The sequence below is a fragment of the Euprymna scolopes genome, chromosome 15, assembly GCF_053919585.1.
Source record: "Euprymna scolopes isolate OS-2025 chromosome 15, ASM5391958v1, whole genome shotgun sequence".
NCBI lineage: Eukaryota > Metazoa > Mollusca > Cephalopoda > Sepiida > Sepiolidae > Euprymna > Euprymna scolopes.
In genome coordinates, this window is record NC_136496.1 from 72,894,004 (window position 1) to 72,912,839 (window position 18,836).

General features: G+C 36.1%; 1 pseudogene; it reads left to right on the forward strand.

Annotated features, from left to right (window-relative positions):
* Nucleotides 1-9,354: 9,354 nt before the first annotated feature.
* Nucleotides 9,355-9,471, forward strand: LOC145294295 (5S ribosomal RNA; annotated as a pseudogene).
* The last annotated feature ends 9,365 nt before the right edge of the window (nucleotides 9,472-18,836 follow it).

The following is an 18,836-nucleotide window of genomic DNA, read 5'->3' on the forward strand; positions in this document are numbered from 1 at the left end:
CTTTTCTTCTTAAACTTTACAAATTGTTTCGAATCTATAAGTTCTTTATGCTTCGTGGCTTAATGGTCATTGACCTCAGCTGTTAGACAAAAGGTTGCTGGTTCGAATTACGCCATCGTAAAATATTTTCTGTTTTAAAACATAAATACTCTTTAAGGGTTGGAAGGATTGAAGAAAACTCTTCCGTGACTTATACATTTTTTTCTTGAAATAAAAGGAACTTTTAAAAAGTTTTCTTGGAAAAATATTATTTTTAATGTTTGTTGATTACAACTATTAGTGGACATTCTACCCCCCCCCCATCTATGTACGTACATTGCTGCATGGATATCCATTATTATTAACGAAATAAAATAAAGATTGAAACTAGTACTTATAAAATTAATACTTAGAAAACACAATAATCAAATAAAATATTAATTTATATTCAATATTTTCAATCAATTTCAACAAAATTTATTTATAGAAAATAGAAAGTGGGCCTTGCGTTTATTTTCGGCGGCCTCGTAATCTTTGCTTACCTTATTTTGTCCTTTAGTCCTCACATTCAATAAGTGATATTTCTGACAAATGGCAAAGAATTGCAGGTTTCTGGACGAGAATATAGCTATCCAACACTTAGTGTTGTATTTACTAGCGCCTTACATCAAGTGGCTTCGTGCCTTGTCTGAAGCTATTTCCATACATAATTATATAATTGAAAAAAAACAACATATTTCCACAGATATATATATATATATATATATATATATATATATATATATATCTGTGGAAATATGTTTTTTTTTTTTTTCAATTATATTTCACCTTTAATTTATGAAGCTTGATGCAATTACAGAGCATATAACAATTGAATAACAAAAGTCTTGATATGTAGTTTGCTTGAAGCATTGTGTGGGTTAGGTATGTAGTAGAGAATTAGAAGGCTATCACAATGCGAGGAATGAATGAGATATAGTTGTTGTTGTTGGAAGAAGACGAAGACAAGTGGTGATTTACAAATCAATAAGTACATACATATATGTCTATATATCCACATATTTATTCAGTTGTATTAAATACAAATGTCTTACTTGTTATGTCTTCGACAATATCCATTATTAATTTCTGAAAAAAAATCCCTTTTCAAATGGTGGACGTGACAGATCGATTCAAAGCATGCTAGATGATGGAGCGGAAATTGGATGATTGTGTGGAGCCTCGGAGCAAATGTAAGGAGGGGGTTTAACTTTTTTTTTTCTTCCTTTTTCGTTATAAATATTTTTTTGTAAATATATATATATATATTTTATTTATTTATTTATTTATTTTTTAGTTTATAACTTGTGGCTTTAGCGTAATTTTTTTAATTTTGTATATTCTCTGTCTATTTTGTTGTTTTTATTATTTTTTTTCTGCTGCTTTGTATTATTCATTTATTTTTTTAATTTATTAATATCCTAGCATATTCAGTGGGATGACTTAGTGTATCTAGGTCATATAAGTCGCTAGTAGGTTGGTACTGGTTAGTTTTTGGAGGAGAGAAGTGGAAGGGGGATGTGAGAGAGGAGGGGAGGGGGTGCAGGATGGAGGGCTCTCAGTCGGCTATTGGGGTGTTTAGGTTAGGGTGCGGTTGTCAGGAATAGGAAGATAGCTGGGAAGGAGGGCGCTGGATTGACATTCCTTGGGAATGGTTAATTTATTTATTTTAATAAAACTATAAGTGGTTATAGATAGAGCATTTTTTTTTTCTATTTAATTCTTTATTATTATTTGTTTATTATTTTATTTGTGTTTGTTGTTAGTGTTTATTTGGGTTTGAATAGGTGGGTTAGCTTAAATCAAACTTTTTTTTTTTAATTGGTTTATGTTATTTCAGCTATTTTTTATTATTTTTATATATATTGCTGTTATTTACTTATTTATTTAATTTCTTTTATTTTTTATATATAATTTATATGGGCGGGGGGGGGGCTTGTGGTAAGGCCCTGTGTGGACTGTGAGTTAGTGTATGGGCGGTGTGCAGTGGTGTACCTGTAATAAAAATTAAACAAATTGCCAAGGTCGCTGGAAAAATGGTGGGATCTTTCTATCAATCCAGCAGATATCTCACTGCTATATAAGAGCCAGGTACGTCCAAGGATGGAATACTATTGCCACATCTGGGCAGGAGCTGCTAGAAAGGACTTGTCCTGCCTTGATAGAGTTCAAAATAGACTTTGTAGCCTCGTAGGAGATGTTCTTTTTCTCTTCCCTACAACCTCTATCTCACAGAAGAGATGTTGCAAGTTTGTTTCTGATGTATCGTTATTTTTATGGAAAGTGTTCGACTGAGCTTCAGTCTATGGTCCCCCCTCGCCAAACTTTCACAAGAAACACTCGTCTAGCTGAAAACACTATCAATAATTCCCCCCACTCTTTATCTGTGCCTAAACCTAAGCGTAGATTCCATGCACAAAGCTTCTTTCTTAGAACTGCACGCCTGTGGAATTGTCTTCCGTTTTCCTGCTTTCCAGCTGACTACAATATGGTTGTCTTCAAGTCTAACATAAGCAAGTTCTTGATGAGCCGTTCCACTTAAGTTAACAAATTTACCGAATTTCCATTACTAATGATTATTATATTGTCCACTTTCTACAGTCCACTCTTTAACCCTTATCCTCGAATGGCCTCTTGGCCTTGATGATGTGGTGATGCCTGTGTAAAAAAAATGAATAATACAGAGCAGCAGAAAAAAAAATAATAATAATAAAGACAACAAAATAGACAAAGAATATACAAAATTAAAAAAAGCTTATGCTAAAGCAACAAGTTATAAACTAAAAAAAAAATAAATAAAATATATATATATATACAAAAATTTTTTTATAAAGATAAAGGAACAAAAAAAAGTATGTTAAACCCCCTCCTTACATTTGTTCTGAGGCTCCACACAGCCATCACATTTCCGCTCCATCATCTAGCATGCTTTGAATCTATCTGTCACGTCTACCATTTGAAAAGGGAATTTTTTTCAGAAATTAATAATGGATATTGTCGCAGACATAACAAGTAAGACATTTATATTTAATACAACTGAATAAATATATGTATATATAGACATATATGTATGTACTTATTGATTTGTAAATCACCACTTGTCTTTGTCTTCTTCCAACAACAGCGACTATATCTCATTCCTCGCATTGTGATAGCCTTCTAATTCTCTACTACACAACAAAAGTCTATATTCCAAATTTCGTGATGTTAACCATTTTACAATTTATTTCTTAAAGTACGTTGGCATAAACAATTCTTGACAGCAACTGTCTCGTAGCGCAAAAGCATTACTTTAATCATTATATTGTCGCGGTTTCAAAATCACTGCCTCCATTTTTCTTTCTTTCTGCGCTCCCGCTGTTCTCTTCACCTTTCCCTTCCCTTAAACAAAGGACACGATAGGCTAACACGAGCTGAACGTATGAACATATCTGGGTTCAGTGACTACATTCACCTTCCCTACTTTTCATCATCAACTTTGCTACGCACGTCGGAATTCAAATATATCAAACAAAACGCCAATAATTCAGGCAATTGACTTTTTACTTTTTAGACGAAATTAATTTAAATGAAATCAACAAATTCCCAAGCTACTTTTGATTGCATAAATTTCCTTCTGGAATTAATTGGAGTCGTTTGTTTGTCTTATTGGGAGCGACACCTCTAACATCACGCTGGCCAAATGAATACAGCCAGCCTCGGCCCAATGAAGCGATGACTGACGTTACCAGACACGTCGACCGAATCCACCAGCCGAAGGATTTCCAGCAGCGGCAGCCATCTCAGAAGCAGTTCAAAGAATCCTTATCAGGGCTAAACAACCAGCCCTTATCAGGGCTAATAAGTTTTTCTACTAATGTGATTCAATACTGCTTGCCTCTTGAGACCCACCAGCAGCGAACTTCACTCCCAGTCTCCAGCTCACTCCTGCAGCCTTCCAGCTCTTGGTGCCTCCAGCTCACTCCTACAGCCTTCCAGCCCTTGCTGCCTTCTAGCTCGTCCTGCAGCTTTCCGGCAACCTCGCCTGCACCTCGCTCCTCCGGCTTGCAACCTCGTTTGCACCCCGCTCCTCCGGCTTGCAACCTTGCTCCTTCGGCCTGCAACCTCACTCCTTCGGTCTGCAACCTCACCTGCACTTGGCTCCCTACAGACCGCCCATTCCTTAAGATTGACCCCTACGTTCTCAGTGTCGTCTGTTCCTTAACACTGACCACCTCATTCTCAGTGTTCACCGTCTGTTCCAGATCGCCCTGACGTCCAGCTAATTGTTCCAGACCCAGCGAGCAACACTAAACCACGCTACGTCTAGAGTACATGTTCCAGATCTACAGACCTTAGCCTCTGGTGACGTGCAACCTTCTGGACAACCAGTATGCCGATCATACGATTTTTCGATTCCTTTGCAAATAAAAGGCGAACCCTTATTTTTAACCAAACAACCTGTGTCTGTCATTCTTCTTTGCCTTTTTTCTGTTTACTTTTTGCCCGTGTCTACCTTGTTAGTTGTTGGGTCGATTGTCCCCAGACGACTAACCCCACAACAATATCAATCAATGAATCTATTCTGCTCTTAACTCATCAGGAGAAATAGCAACTATTAATCCATTTAAAGAAAAGAAAATGCATTTGGGCATAACTACAAAATCCGAAAATTAGAAGAGAAATTGCAATTACATTTAATTTATCTATATATTAATATGATAGCGTGTATGCTATTTTCTGTGTCACGCTTACATCCGAGTCATTTAATTGTTATGTACTTTCATTTCTTATCATAGGTAATTTTACCAAGAATTCTTCATAAGTTTTGGTTTTGCTTTCGATTATGGCTGAAGGAACTCAAGTTATATATATATACTAGCAAAAGTACCCGTCGTTGACTGGGTTCAAAAACAGCCTACAGAAAATGGACTCCGATTTATGAAAGTATGATAGGTTATGAAAAGGAAGGGTTGTAATGAGATTTGGGGGTATCAAAACCAAAGCAAAATATGATGAAAGTAAAAATAAAATAGACAAACCCCATAATTTATTATACCCGACCTGTTTACACTGAAACACTTATCACAATATTCTGTGGATCTATATTAAAAAACCTTGTTAAACTTTGTGACATATTTCCATTCTATGGAGGTCAAGCGCGAACGAACACCCCATAATTTTATTATACCATATTTCTTCAAACTGAAACATAATTATCAAAGTATACTTACGCAGATAGATATGGAAAGTCTTTATTAAAGTTTGTGCCTATTTCCATTCTATGGAGGCCAGGCGCGAACGCTGACCCCACAATTTTATTATACCATCCCTATTTAAGTTAAAACATACTTATCAAAGTATTATTATGTACATCTATATCAAAAACACTTGTAAACGTTTTTTTTAATTTTTTATTTCCATACTTTGTGGACTAAGTGCGAACGCAGACCCCACAATTTTAATGAACCACTGTTCTGCAGGATCAAACGTACCCATTCCTGTGTCTCGATACATCTTCTATTATTATATGTAATCAGTGTTTTTTAAAATAGTCAACCATACAGGAGCCTATTCGTGACCAGACACACACATACACACACAGACATTCAGCTTTATATTATATATATATATATATATATATATATATATATTTTTTTTTTTTTTTTTTTTTTTTTTTCATAAGTTTTTATTTTGGTTTTGATTCAAGCTAATGCACCCAAGTCATATGGATATATATATATATATATTTTTAATCACAACTTTATAATATATAAAAATCGATAGAACATTATAATAATATATACGAGATCTGCAAGAATTAAAATATCATATTTAAGTAGTACTTTAAGACCGGGCTTTGCCAGGTGTTCGTGCTAGCTTAGATAAATACTTTTGCAGTTTTAACAAAAAACTACAATAATATCAGAGCGTCTCCATTTACACTGAACATCTACAGAATGCCAACATCAATATATTACATATGAATGAGTTCCCTGTGGAATAATCTTTTATTATTATGCCATTTTGATAATAAAAGACAAAGTAACCCATTAATGTGTGTGTGTGTGTGTGTGTGTGTGTGTGTGTGTGTGTGTGTGTGTGTGTGTGTGTGTGTGTGTGTGTGTGTGTGTGTGTGTGTGTGTGTGTGTGTTTTTAATAGATGAGGTATTCCAGCGGTCCACTACTACATTTGGAATGTTTTTGTTTTTTTAATATCTTTTTGATCAATCAAAAATTTTCCGGGGAAACGCCGAGTAGGGACGACTAGTTGTCAATGAAACTACTCTTTATCACGAAACTTCTCTTCTTTCACCACTAACTCAGATTATTGTTTTGTCTCAGCTGAAATGAATTATTCTCTTCCAGAGAAAACCCTTTGCTTTCGTAATTACTAATACTGACTATTAATCAAGACCTGAAAGGAAGATCTACATCCAATCTGTTGCTAAGGTCGTTGAAAAAATTGTTGCATCATTCTACCGCTCCAGAACGTACCTGACTCGTGATGAAATCTTCTGTGTATATAAGTGTAATATAATTATGTTATAAAAGTGTACATCTTTTACAAAGCAAAATTTATCAAGGTAAGAAAAGCTCAACACTATTAAGAGGAGCAAACAATAATATTAAATGAAAGATGAGGAATATGAGTTATATATTACTTTATTATGTCACCAGAACAATAAGGAAAAGTTAAGGAGGAAAATATAGAAAAAAAAAACTCTTTAACCATGGCATTTCGAAGCTAAATGCTTCTCATCACTTTGTTGGATTTGTAAACAGTTGCCATATTCTTTGCTTTCCGGAACCCCAAACTAAAGACTTCACTGAAACCTATATCATTTTACTTTTCTATCATACAAGTCTGGGTTCCCGGCGTTGCCTGGGTGTTTGGAGGCGTATGTTAAGCAAAAAAAAAAAAGTGGTAGCAGGCAGGCAGGCTCGAACCCATACCACAAAGAAAAAAGAAGACGAAAAGTACATGAAAAAAAACGTGACGTCTTTGCTGTTGCGCCCATCGCCAAATCGGAAGTGATGAATGTTTAAATTAAGGCTAGTCAATTGAAAAGAGGGGATGACTTTCGAAAATTTTGGCGAAACTGTTTTTACCCAATATTTCGATATTTGTCGTTCGAAGGGTTGAGCTTAAAAACGATACTGATCTCATAAAAATCCATCGCCTCTGTCGAAAGTTTTAGAAAGTTTTATGTATGTATGTATGTATGTACATACAACATGGTCGTCTTCAAATCAAATAGTTCATCATAAACTACCCATAAATAAGCAAACTTAGTTCATTCCATTAATCATTTTCAATGCTCACCATTAAATCGACAATCCATCCACCATATTTACCTGTATCCTCGAGTGACTTTTGGTCTTGGTAAACGGTGACATTAGTAAAGATAAATAAAACAATCAGAATAAATGTAAGGTTTTCATATCGATATCCTATTTATTTAGTAAGGCAGTGATTCTAAGTTTCCTATTCATGCATTTTAAGGGCCTTAGGCTACAACACTCTTTACTATCCTACAAAGTAATATAATTAAATCGTGGTGTTAACAAGCATTCAACGAGTATTTCTTAAATTACAAGCCAAAAACTATATGGTCCCCTGACTGAAGCCTTGAATTTAGGAGAAAAATAAACATTAGCCCCAAAGGTGTGTTTTTTACCTCTAAAACACCCTGAGGTTCAAGCCCCAGAATTTTCCCAGGTTCAAATATTACATTTCCAGATGTATGTCCATGTGATCTTGTTTTGAGGGTATTTTTCAGCAAAATCTAATGGCCAAAAAAAAATTCTGTCTCGAAAAGTGCTATCTTTAACCATTTTGATTCCTTTTGGCCTTTTGGAAACGCAACCAGACTTTTCCCAAGGTCAAACATTACGTCTCCAGATGTATGTCCATGTGATCTTTCTTTTGGGTAATTTTCAGCAAAATCTAATTGTCGAAAAAGATTCTGTCTCAAAAATGCTATTTTGGGCCATTTTGATCTCTTTTGACCTCCTTGTGACGTAACCAGAATTTTTATCAAAAATCCGAGAATATTACATTTCCTCCCTTGGGTAGTTGTAACTTCATGCAAAATTTCAGAAAAATGCATTGAGTAGTTATTGAGAATTTTGGGAACGAACAGACGAGGGAGAGTTCTAAGGTCCAAATCCGACTAAGTTGGTGAACTAAAAAAGAAAAAATAACGTTAAAAAATTGGGCATGTTTTACTATAAACAACAAACCGAAAAAAATGGTCAAGAAACAAAAATGTTACCAAAGGCAAGTCAAGTTACTCTTCTACCTACATGAATGAGTTTATGGTGCTTTAACTTATTTTAAAACGTTTGAAACTCAAGTAGTGTTGAGCGTTTGAATTAAAATGAAAACAAGGATAGCAACATAAAGCTGTCACATTTGGAATCTCAAGAATCGCTCAAAACTCGAAAAACACAATACTGACAGAAATCTTTAATAATATCACGGTAATATTTATTTAGTGTATTACTACCAGTATATTTATTTATTTTCGAGTTTTGAACGATTATCACTAGTCCAAAGGTGAAAGCCTCATGTTGCTATCTTTGTTTTCGTTTTAACTTAAGCGCTCAGTACTACTTGCGTTTCAAATTTAATAAACGCTATAAAATAAGTTAAAACACAAAAAAATTTATCCAGGTAGGTAGAAGAATAACTTATTTTGTCTTTGGTAATATTTATTTATATACTTTTTTCTTTTTACCACTATTTCGTTTTGTTGTTTATTGTAAAACATGCTAAAAAAAAAAATTGTCCTAACAACATGCACTCCTTTAGTGACGTCACACTAGCACCTGATAACTCAACCTCCTATTGAAAAGCTGTGGAGATTTTGATTGACAGTTTCCTTCCAAACAAATCTAAACATCAGCTGCTGACCTTTCAAGGTTACATTGACAACGTTATTTACTTTACCCCCACTCACACCATCCGCTTGCTTACCTATCTGATAAATGTTTAAGACTATTTGAATTCTCAAGATTAATAACACTAACAAATATATTTGTATGCCGCCATTCTTTCTTTTTTTTTAATTTTATTAAACTTAAATATCTCTTAGTTTAACCGTCAACAACATATCGTGGCAAGACTGTAACAAAGAAAAGGTTGTATGGCTGCATTGCACTTGCATGTAACTCTGGAGTAGTTCAACGCCAATTTTTTGGCGCTGGTTCGACTTGGATCTCGACACGACGAACCTACTGAAAAAGTGCTGCTGTTGTCTGCAGAACTCAACCGACGGGCTAAGAGGCATCCTATTAAAATCTAGACTATTACTGAGAAGAAGAACATTGACTCTCAGCATATTGATTAATATATACAGCATAATCAAGTGGACACACCGGTTCTCGTCAGATCACCGAAGTTAAGCAACTTTGAGCCTGGTTAGAACCAGATGGGTGACCATTTGGGAATTCTAGGCGCTATATGTGCTCTCTGCTTATCTAGGCATTGTTTCCAGTCGTCCTGAATCTCCACGTCACTGGTATTCAACAATGTCGACTCAGGAGAGGTGTGGTTCGGAATTGTGCAACTCTTGCCACAAACATTTCACGCACAGGCACCCTTACAGTGGGTATCCAGTCTGTCAAGACTGAAGGAAGCCATTTGATGAATATATATTAACCCTTATCCTTGAGTGGCCTCTGGGTTTTGATAAGTGGTGACTCTTTTGTATATATATATATATATATATATATATATATATATATATATATATAGAGAGAGAGAGAGAGAGAGAGAGAGAGAGAGCTTCTGGCCGCTATGAGCTAGCATCATGGCGCATGAACTGCGTGAATGTTTAATCATCAATTGATGAATGCCTCAATGATCACAGCTTAGTATTTATTAAGTCTCAAGAGGTCATCCTCCCAGGCGTTACCTCTTTTTTTTTAAGTAGATGGGTTTTTAGTCTATGTCCATTTTACAATTAATTTGTTATTATATAAAATACTATATTGTAATGCTCAGGTAGGGAGTTTAGTTCCATAAGTTAGTTGGGCTGGCCTTTTTTAGCACTGGCTGGACATGTATTCAAACACGAAAAACCTGTTGGAAAAGTATCCTCAGAGAGTGATGTGATGCTTACGCATGTTTTCAAACAGGGCTTCAGGTTAAATTCAGATGCCTACGTGAAGTTGCTAACTGTTGTAGTTAAGCACTTGTAGTATTGTAGTTAAATAACGATAGCTAATAATAGGCAGTGTGTATGGCAGTAGAATTCGGCCCCCACACCCCGGGGAAACGTCAAAAATGGTTGTCAGCCAATTTTACGACTACACAAATGTCAATGTTTGGCCTCCAAACTCCCTTGATTCTAACCCGATGGATTAATCATCATAGGGGCGGCCTTCGTACAAATTTAAAAGCAAAGTGATCCACCAAACAATATTCAAAGCATGAAACCAAGCGCCCCCCCCCCTTTTTTTCCTGACAAAACTGTCAAATTTATCTCAAACACCCTATACGCTATTTTTATATGATTTGCTAACTAGTTTCTTTTTTTTCTGAAGAAAAGGATCTTACATTCTTTGAAACTCCGCGGAATAAGGATATTTTATTGTCTTTCTCTATTGGAGATATTCTGTCGAAAAATAAATCTTTACGTGTAAATTTCCGGTTTACAGTCTTTATTTATGCTAATAGTATATATATATATATATATATATATATATATATATATATATATATATATATATATATATATATATATATATATAAGGTAAACTTAAAAGCCAAGAACAATGCGACATTTTTTTTATAAAAAAAAAAAAAAATCTCGCATTGTTCTTGGCTTTTAATTTTACCTTATAATTTTCTTCAACAATGCTTCAAGCAAACTACAATCTACTTATATATATATATATATATATATATATATATATATATATATATATATATATATATATATATATATATATGCTATACATCTTATAAGATGATTGACCAATTTTATGAGTTCAAGTTCAAAAGAACAGCTGCAGTAGCAATTGGAATACACTCTACTAAAGCCTGATTGTCAAAGCTGTTGAATTTCAAAAGTCCAATTTGGACGTGAGGATACTTTAGAAGAACGACATGCAATAAAATTTCTATTTTAAACTTGGAAAAAATGCCACAGAAACATATGGAATGCTTGAGACTGCTTTTGGACCATCTTGCATGAATCGAGCATCATTTTTTGAGTGGTATAAGAGATTCAAGAAAGGCAAGTGTGGGGGATGATGAGAGGTGTGGGAGGAGTAAAGAGGTTAGAACCCAAAAGTTGATTGACCAAATAAAGAATTTCATGAATAAGGACCGTCACGTGTCTATAGATACAATAAGTGCACAGTTTGATGTCAGTGTGGGAACTGTACACACAATTATTCGTGAGAAACTGAAGATGCAAAAGATTTGCGCAAATTCATCAGTCCACAACTCCATCCTTGTCACAGAGTATTTGACCAAGATAGGTATCAAGACAGTTCCTCACCCTCCCTATACTCAAGACCTCGCTCCCTGTGACTTTTAGTTATTCAATAAGCTCAAGTAAAACCTTAGAAGCTGTTGTTATGAGACAGTTTGCTTACACAAGAGGACTTCTGTGGGGCCTTCAAGAATTTGTTGGAACGCTACAACAAGTGCATTGCAATGAGAGGAGATTATTTTGAAGGGGACTAGAGTGTCATGTGTGTATTATCAATAAAAGTGCCCATACGAAAAAAGTCTGGAAACTTATTGAAGGCACCGTGTGTATATATCTAATATATAAACGACTATATGTTAGTCTGTGTGTCGGGTTGTCTGTCTCCATATTTTCAAACTCTATCTTCTCCCAAACTAAAAGTTGCAGAGCGGTGCAAGCAGCCTCAAATGATTACATTTTTTAGGGGCCGTTCTTTTATGGGTCCAAAAAAATTGTTTTTAAAAAGGGGTAAAAAATGATTCAAAATTGAAAAAATCGTTAAACATTTTGTACATTCATCTTAGTTTATTTTTAATTTTTGATTTTCAATCGGTTTACATGCGTGTTACATTGGTACAGTGGTAACGTCACCAGCTTTGAATGTTACAGTTTTGGTTTCGCCTAAATACTTTTTTTTTTACTTTTGAAATCACAACTCTATAGCAATATATACGAAATCTAGACAAATTAAAATATCATATTTAAACGTATTTTACGCTAGTAGATCACTCTGACAGACCTTAAAAAGCATTTAAAAAATAAATGTTTAAATTCCAACATATTTCTTGCGGTTAACGGTGGCAAAATGGATTAGGTCCTTGCTAACGAAGGTAGAGATGACTTCTGTTGCTGGGTTCAAATCTATTGACTGATGTTAATTGTAACACGCTGCACTGATGATTCCCAAAAGGATGAAACACTTGTGTCTGTAGGTATTTAATAATTATTATCGTACATAATTATATATATATATATATATATATATATATATATATATATATACTAGCAAAAGTTGACTGGGTTCAAAACAGACTACAGAAAATGGACTCTGATTTATGAAAGTATGATAGGTTATGAAAAGAAAGGGTTGTAAAGAGATAGCTTCGAATTTGGGGGTATCAAAACCAAAGCAAAATATGATGAAAGTAAAAATGAAATAGATAAACTCCATAATTTATTATAGCATACCTGTTCACACTGAAACACTTATCACAATAATCTGTGGATCTATATTAAAAAACCTTGTTAAATTTTGTGACATATTTCCATTCTATGGAGGTCAGGTGCGAACGAACACCCCATAATTTTATTATACCATATTTTTTCAAACTGAAACATAATTATCAAAGTATACTTACGCAGATAGATATGAAAAGTCTTTATTAAAGTTTGTGCCTATTTCCATTCTATGGAAGCCAGGCGCGAACACAGACCCCACAATTTTATTATACCATCTCCTATTTAAGTTAAAACATACTTATCAAAGTATTATTATGTACATCTATATAAAAAACACTTGTAAACGTTTTTTTTTAATTTTTAAATTTTTTATTTCCATACTTTGTGGATCAGGCGCGTACACAGACCCCACAATTTTAATGAATCATCATTATGCCAGATCAAACATACCCATTCCTGTGTCTCGATACATCTTCTATCATTATATGTGATCAGTTTTCTATAATAGTCAACCATATAGGAGCCTATTCGTGACCAGACACACACACACAGACATTCAGCTTTATATATATATATATATATATATATATATATATATATATATATATATATATATATATATATATATATGACTACTTAATTTTAATTTTATCAGTAGGCACAATCGCGTTGATACACCAGTTCTCGCAAGATTACCAAAGTTAAGACATGTTGAGCCTGGCCAGTACCAGATGGGTGACCATTTCGGAAGGCTTGGCACTGTATGTACCTTCTGGGAAGGTTGGGTGTGGGGCCAGCACCCCCCGCCCAAAAAAAAGAACTCCTCACTAAAAAATCATTTACAAAAGTTGTGGATGACCTATGTTCCTCCAGGGACTCAAGGCTATTAATTGATGACTTAATTTTATAACATAAATTAATATATGAAAATATAATTTTATGCATAAATTTTTCAGTATTTACTTCAACAGTACTCAATACATAGGTAGAGCTAGGTAGTAAGTTATGATTGTCATATATATTTTTATAACTTACTATATATATATATATATATATATATATATATACAAGGGGCGTGCAATAAGTAATGCCCCTGGCCCACTTCCCATAGCAGTAGAGCAACGAAACTTAGCACAATTATTAGTCTTTCTCTACATAGGAAGCACCAAGAGTTATGCATTTCTCCCATCGTTTGATGCAGCTCTGGAGACCGTTTTTGTAGAACACCCCAGGTTGGTCCTCCAACCACGACGTGACTTGAGAAATCAAGGCTGCATCATCTGGGAAACGCTTTCCTTTCCAAAACAAATTCATGGCTGGGAAGAGGATCAGAGGGGGCAAGGTCAGGAGAGTAGGGAGGATGAGGGAGGATTTCATAACCACACGCCCATGCTTCTGATCTGGCGACATGTGAGTGGTGGACCGGACCGTTGTCCTGTAGAAGGAGGGTACCCTTGCTGATCTTGCCCCATCTCTTGATTTTGATAGCTTCCCTTAATTTCCTTAAAAGTGAAGCATAATAGGCCCCTGTAATTGTTGTACCCTTTGCCAGGAAATCTGTCATCACTACTCCATCCTGGTCTCAGAAGACTGTAAGCATGACCTTTCCAGCGGGGGGCTGCATCCTTGCCTTCTTTGGAGGTGGTGAGTCCAAGTGCTTCCACTGCATTGACTGGGCTTTGGTCTCTGGATCATAGTGATGGACCCAGGTTTCATCCTGTGTAATCAGTCTTTTGAAAAACTTTGACTCATCTTTTTGGCACATCTCCAAATTCATCCTCGAGCACTCAACGCGTTCTCGCTTCTGGAATGGTGTGAGCAACCTGGGTATCTATCTGGCAGACACCTTATGCATATGCAAATGGTCATGAATGATAGTTTCCACAGAACCTGTACTAATCTTGACATCTTGACATCTTGGGCTATTTGGCAAATAGTAATGCGCCGATCTTCCAAAATGACAGCCTAAACTTGACGGACAGATGCCTCAATGGCAGAAGGGGGCGACCAAGTCTGGGAGCTGTTTCCACAGACTTCCAGCCATGTTTGAATTCACGATGCCAGCGTTTTACAAGGTCATATGATGGGGCATTATCACCATAAGTTTCTTTCATTTCATCAAAAGTCTCCTGTGGTGTGCATCCTTTCAGATACAAAAACCGGATCACTGCTTGACATTCAACAGGCTCCATTTCACACCTGACTCAGTTCAAACACCTGTAAAACAGAAACCACAATTAGTTCAGAGCTGTAATTTGCCACATAACCCGTAGAGATATAAATCATTGCACATGCAAAATGGGTCAGGGGCATTACTTATTGCACGCCTCTCATATATATATATATATATATATATATATATATATATATATATATATATATATACACATCATCATCATCGGCGGTCACTTGTGTCCGAGTAAGACTGTCCTCCATTGTGGCTTCTGTGGGTCCTCAGGTGAGCATAGAGCCCAATCCTAGACCCAATATTTCTTGTGCAATTTGGGCAGATAAAGGTAGTGGTGGTGGGGTAGGGTTGGGTGTGTCTGGTTGATAATCTGTCCTTTCTGTGCTTGCGTTTATCCTCAGCAGCTTGATTTAGGTCACTGCTATAAAGCGCAGCACCTTCGTGGACAGCGCTCCTCCATGCCAACCTGCTCCCAGCCACGTCCTCCCATGTCCAAGGTCCATGTGAAACCGCTTTAAATTTACTTTGATGTTGTCCTTATACCTCATCTTTTGGTCACCCTGAGAGTAGAAAATCTGTTTTGGGAGGCGGACACACACACACACACACACACACACACACACACACACACACACACACACACACACACACACACTTATTCACCGGCCAAAATCAATTCTTCACCCTCTTTACAACCAGTGGTATATGTTGATGGTGAGGCTTTGAAAACAGTATCTTCCTTTACATACCTCGGCTCTATTATGTCTGATGATGTAAATTTTGAACAAAAATATCCAAAATAGAATCAATAAAACTAGTGAAGTATTTGGTAGGTTATTCTATCTACTCCTTTGTAAGCACATCAATCAGCTCGATTCCATCTATTTGCAATGTTTAATAGCAAGATCGTGTTCGAAATAGTGAGTTATTGTAGAGGTGTGACATGACTGGTATTGAAACATTTTGGATTAAGATATAAATGCGGTGGTCATCTCGTAGGACTGGATGACTCAAGAGTTCCAAAGCAGCTTTTTTTATGAGCAATTGACAAATTCTTCTCATCCAACAGGGCATCCTCTTCTTTGTTAGAAGTATGAGTTAAAAGAAAATCTGAAGTGTTGTGACATTGCTCGGGGCTCCTGGAAGAGTGCAGCATGGGATCGCAGCAAATGGAGGAAAATGTGTTTTCTGGAGACTAGAGAATTTGAAAGCAACCGCGTTCATCATGGGGGTGGCCTTCATGCAAATTTAAAAGTAAAGCATCAGCAAAATTCACCAAACAGTGATCACCAAACAATTATTGTGTGTGTCACTTTGGGTTCAAAGCATGAAGCAAAGTTGAGACAACATTTGGAACCAACAAATACGTGCAAATGTACCATCTGAGAAAAAGATGTATTTATATTACATTCATATTATTTTATTAGTAGTATAGTGCATTTTACACGTGTTTCATTGAATGGTGGAAATTCACCAAACAAGTTATCAGAGACAGATTTATATTCCTCAGGAAAAGAGTAGACCTTAAAGACAGGCAACTACCTTCGTCATAGGAATGCTCTTCATGCAAATTTAAAAGCAAAGCATCAGCAAAATTCACCAAACAGTGACCCACCAAACAATTATTATGTGTCACTGTGGATTGAAAGCACACAGCAAAGCTCGGCTAGCTGTCCGTTCAAGACCACATTTGGAACCAACAAATACAGAAGATTAAATCTGGACCATATAGGAAGATGTGTGCAGAATAGACGAATCCGATGGTATGGCTATGTTGAAAGAATAAGTAAGAGTTTTGGGGTTAGTAGATGCAGAAGAGTTAAGGTAGCAGATTCAATTCATAGCGCAAGTCCAAGGAAAACATGGGAGTAAATGATGAGGATGGACTTAAGAGAAAGACGAATGATTACAGACATGACTAGATTAGTTTGGAAATCAATTTCTTGAAGCCGTCCACTGCATACCAACATATAAAATGGGCGTTACCCCGATGATGATGATGATGATGATGATGATGATGATGATGATGATGATGATGATGATGATGATGATGAAAAAAGGTACGATAAAAAATATGAGTTACTTCCCTTACATTTTGAGCTTTTTACTCCATCTCTTTGTGACTCAATTGTTGTTGTTGTTATTATTATTATTATTATTATTATTATTATTATTATTATTATTATTATTATTATTATTATTATTATTAAACAACTTTTCAATTTAAAAATGTTGATTAAAATAACATTAATGAATCCCAGATAACGCCAGATAGTTTCATATATTTGGCCATAAATATAGTTGAGACAAAACGTCCGGGCGAAAATATCCGCTGGTCAAAACGCCAGCTGATCGTTTACAAAGAGTAATTGGAGGTGTGTTGGAGGGAGGGGGGCGTGTGTGTGCTCTGTGTGTGTGTGCGTGCTGCCTGACCTCGGCTGATCAAGCCTTCAGGTTAAGAATAACGAAGCTCAAGCCGTCGCTGAGCACACCTTAATTTAAAAGCAGCCAATAACTCACAATTTACACTCTTGTGACGAGGAAGGGGTGGTGGGTGTCTGTATGAGCGCGCCTACGTATGTGCGCGTGCGCGTGTGTGTGGCACTCTTTAATTTGTGCTTCGTTATTAAGTGCTTGATGTTCTAACCTCCTTTCTCTCCATCGGAATGACTGGTTCAATCTTCCCTTTCGTTCTCACTCCCCTTCTCCCTAAGCACAAATCACTGTCTATTCACACACACACACACACGAACCCCATGATTATTTTTTTCTTTATTTTGCATAATGCTCTATAGAACATTACTAACAAAAACTTGATTAAAGACGTATTGAAAGTTGGGAGATATAAAAGGAACGGGGATTGACAGGAAGAGAAACTGTGAAAAAAGAAGGAAGAAAAGAGGGAGTCGTTCTTAGTTATGTCCACCTTATTCAGTGTCGCCTTGTATTAGTTGTTATCTTTTTCTATTATATAAAGAGCAATTGCCTGTGTGTATGTTAGCATGTCCAGTTAAAAGTACAAAAACTACAAAACAAAGACCCACAAAGTTGGCATGTTCTTGACCAGCGTTGTCCTGGATGAATAATATTTAACATTTAGAAAAGAATTATTAATTGAGTGTCGACTGGGCCAGGTTTCGTGATGGGGGCTGGGGCATTTTTTTTCTAAACAACCTCAATAACTTTGCCCACATCTGTGTTCTCATCCATCTCCATTGTGTTGCACATAAACTGGTTATCGTCTTTCAACCCACAAGTAGTAGTAGTAGTAGTAGTAGTAGTAGTAGTAGTAGTAGTAGTAGTAAAATCGTATAGGTTAGACCTCTATACCATTATTTTTTAAACAGAATAAGAAATTATCTTCAGATAGATGGGCTGTCACATGGCCTCTTTCCAGTCGGGTGACTGAACAGTGTAAAATCAGGTGATCTGTGTCCTGGGGTGGGGGGACTTCCTTGCACTTTGAGCAGATTGGGGAGTCTATTTGTGTTTGTTTACTGCAGTCCTGCAGTGTCCTGTTCTGATCTGGTTTGCGGTTACCCATTGCTTCTCACTGTTTGTAGCAAAACCTGCGAGGCGCAAAGTTGGGTCGTCAATGATGTCTCCTCTTTTGGGAATATTGTTTCCTCCTTCCTGAATATTTCCTTTGGGAACATTGGGAGTATATCCTTCCTGAGTCAATTTTTATTTTTATTTTTTAGTTGTAGAAGGACTTTCGGGACTTGAGTCTGGAAGTATCTAGGGCATCTTTCAAAATTTGTTGGATTGGTAAGTCCCTGGTGTCCTCTTTAACGTTTTGAATCCATTTTTGAGTTTTCTCTTCCCTCCTTATGTGGGGTGGTGCGATAGAGCTTGCTACTGGTAGCCATTGTGTTGGGATTGACTTCAGACATCCTGAGGCATAACACATGGTTTTTCAGAGTTTTTTGTCAATTGATCTTGTGTGTTAGCTCTGAGACCATTTAGTATGTAACAGAACGTGA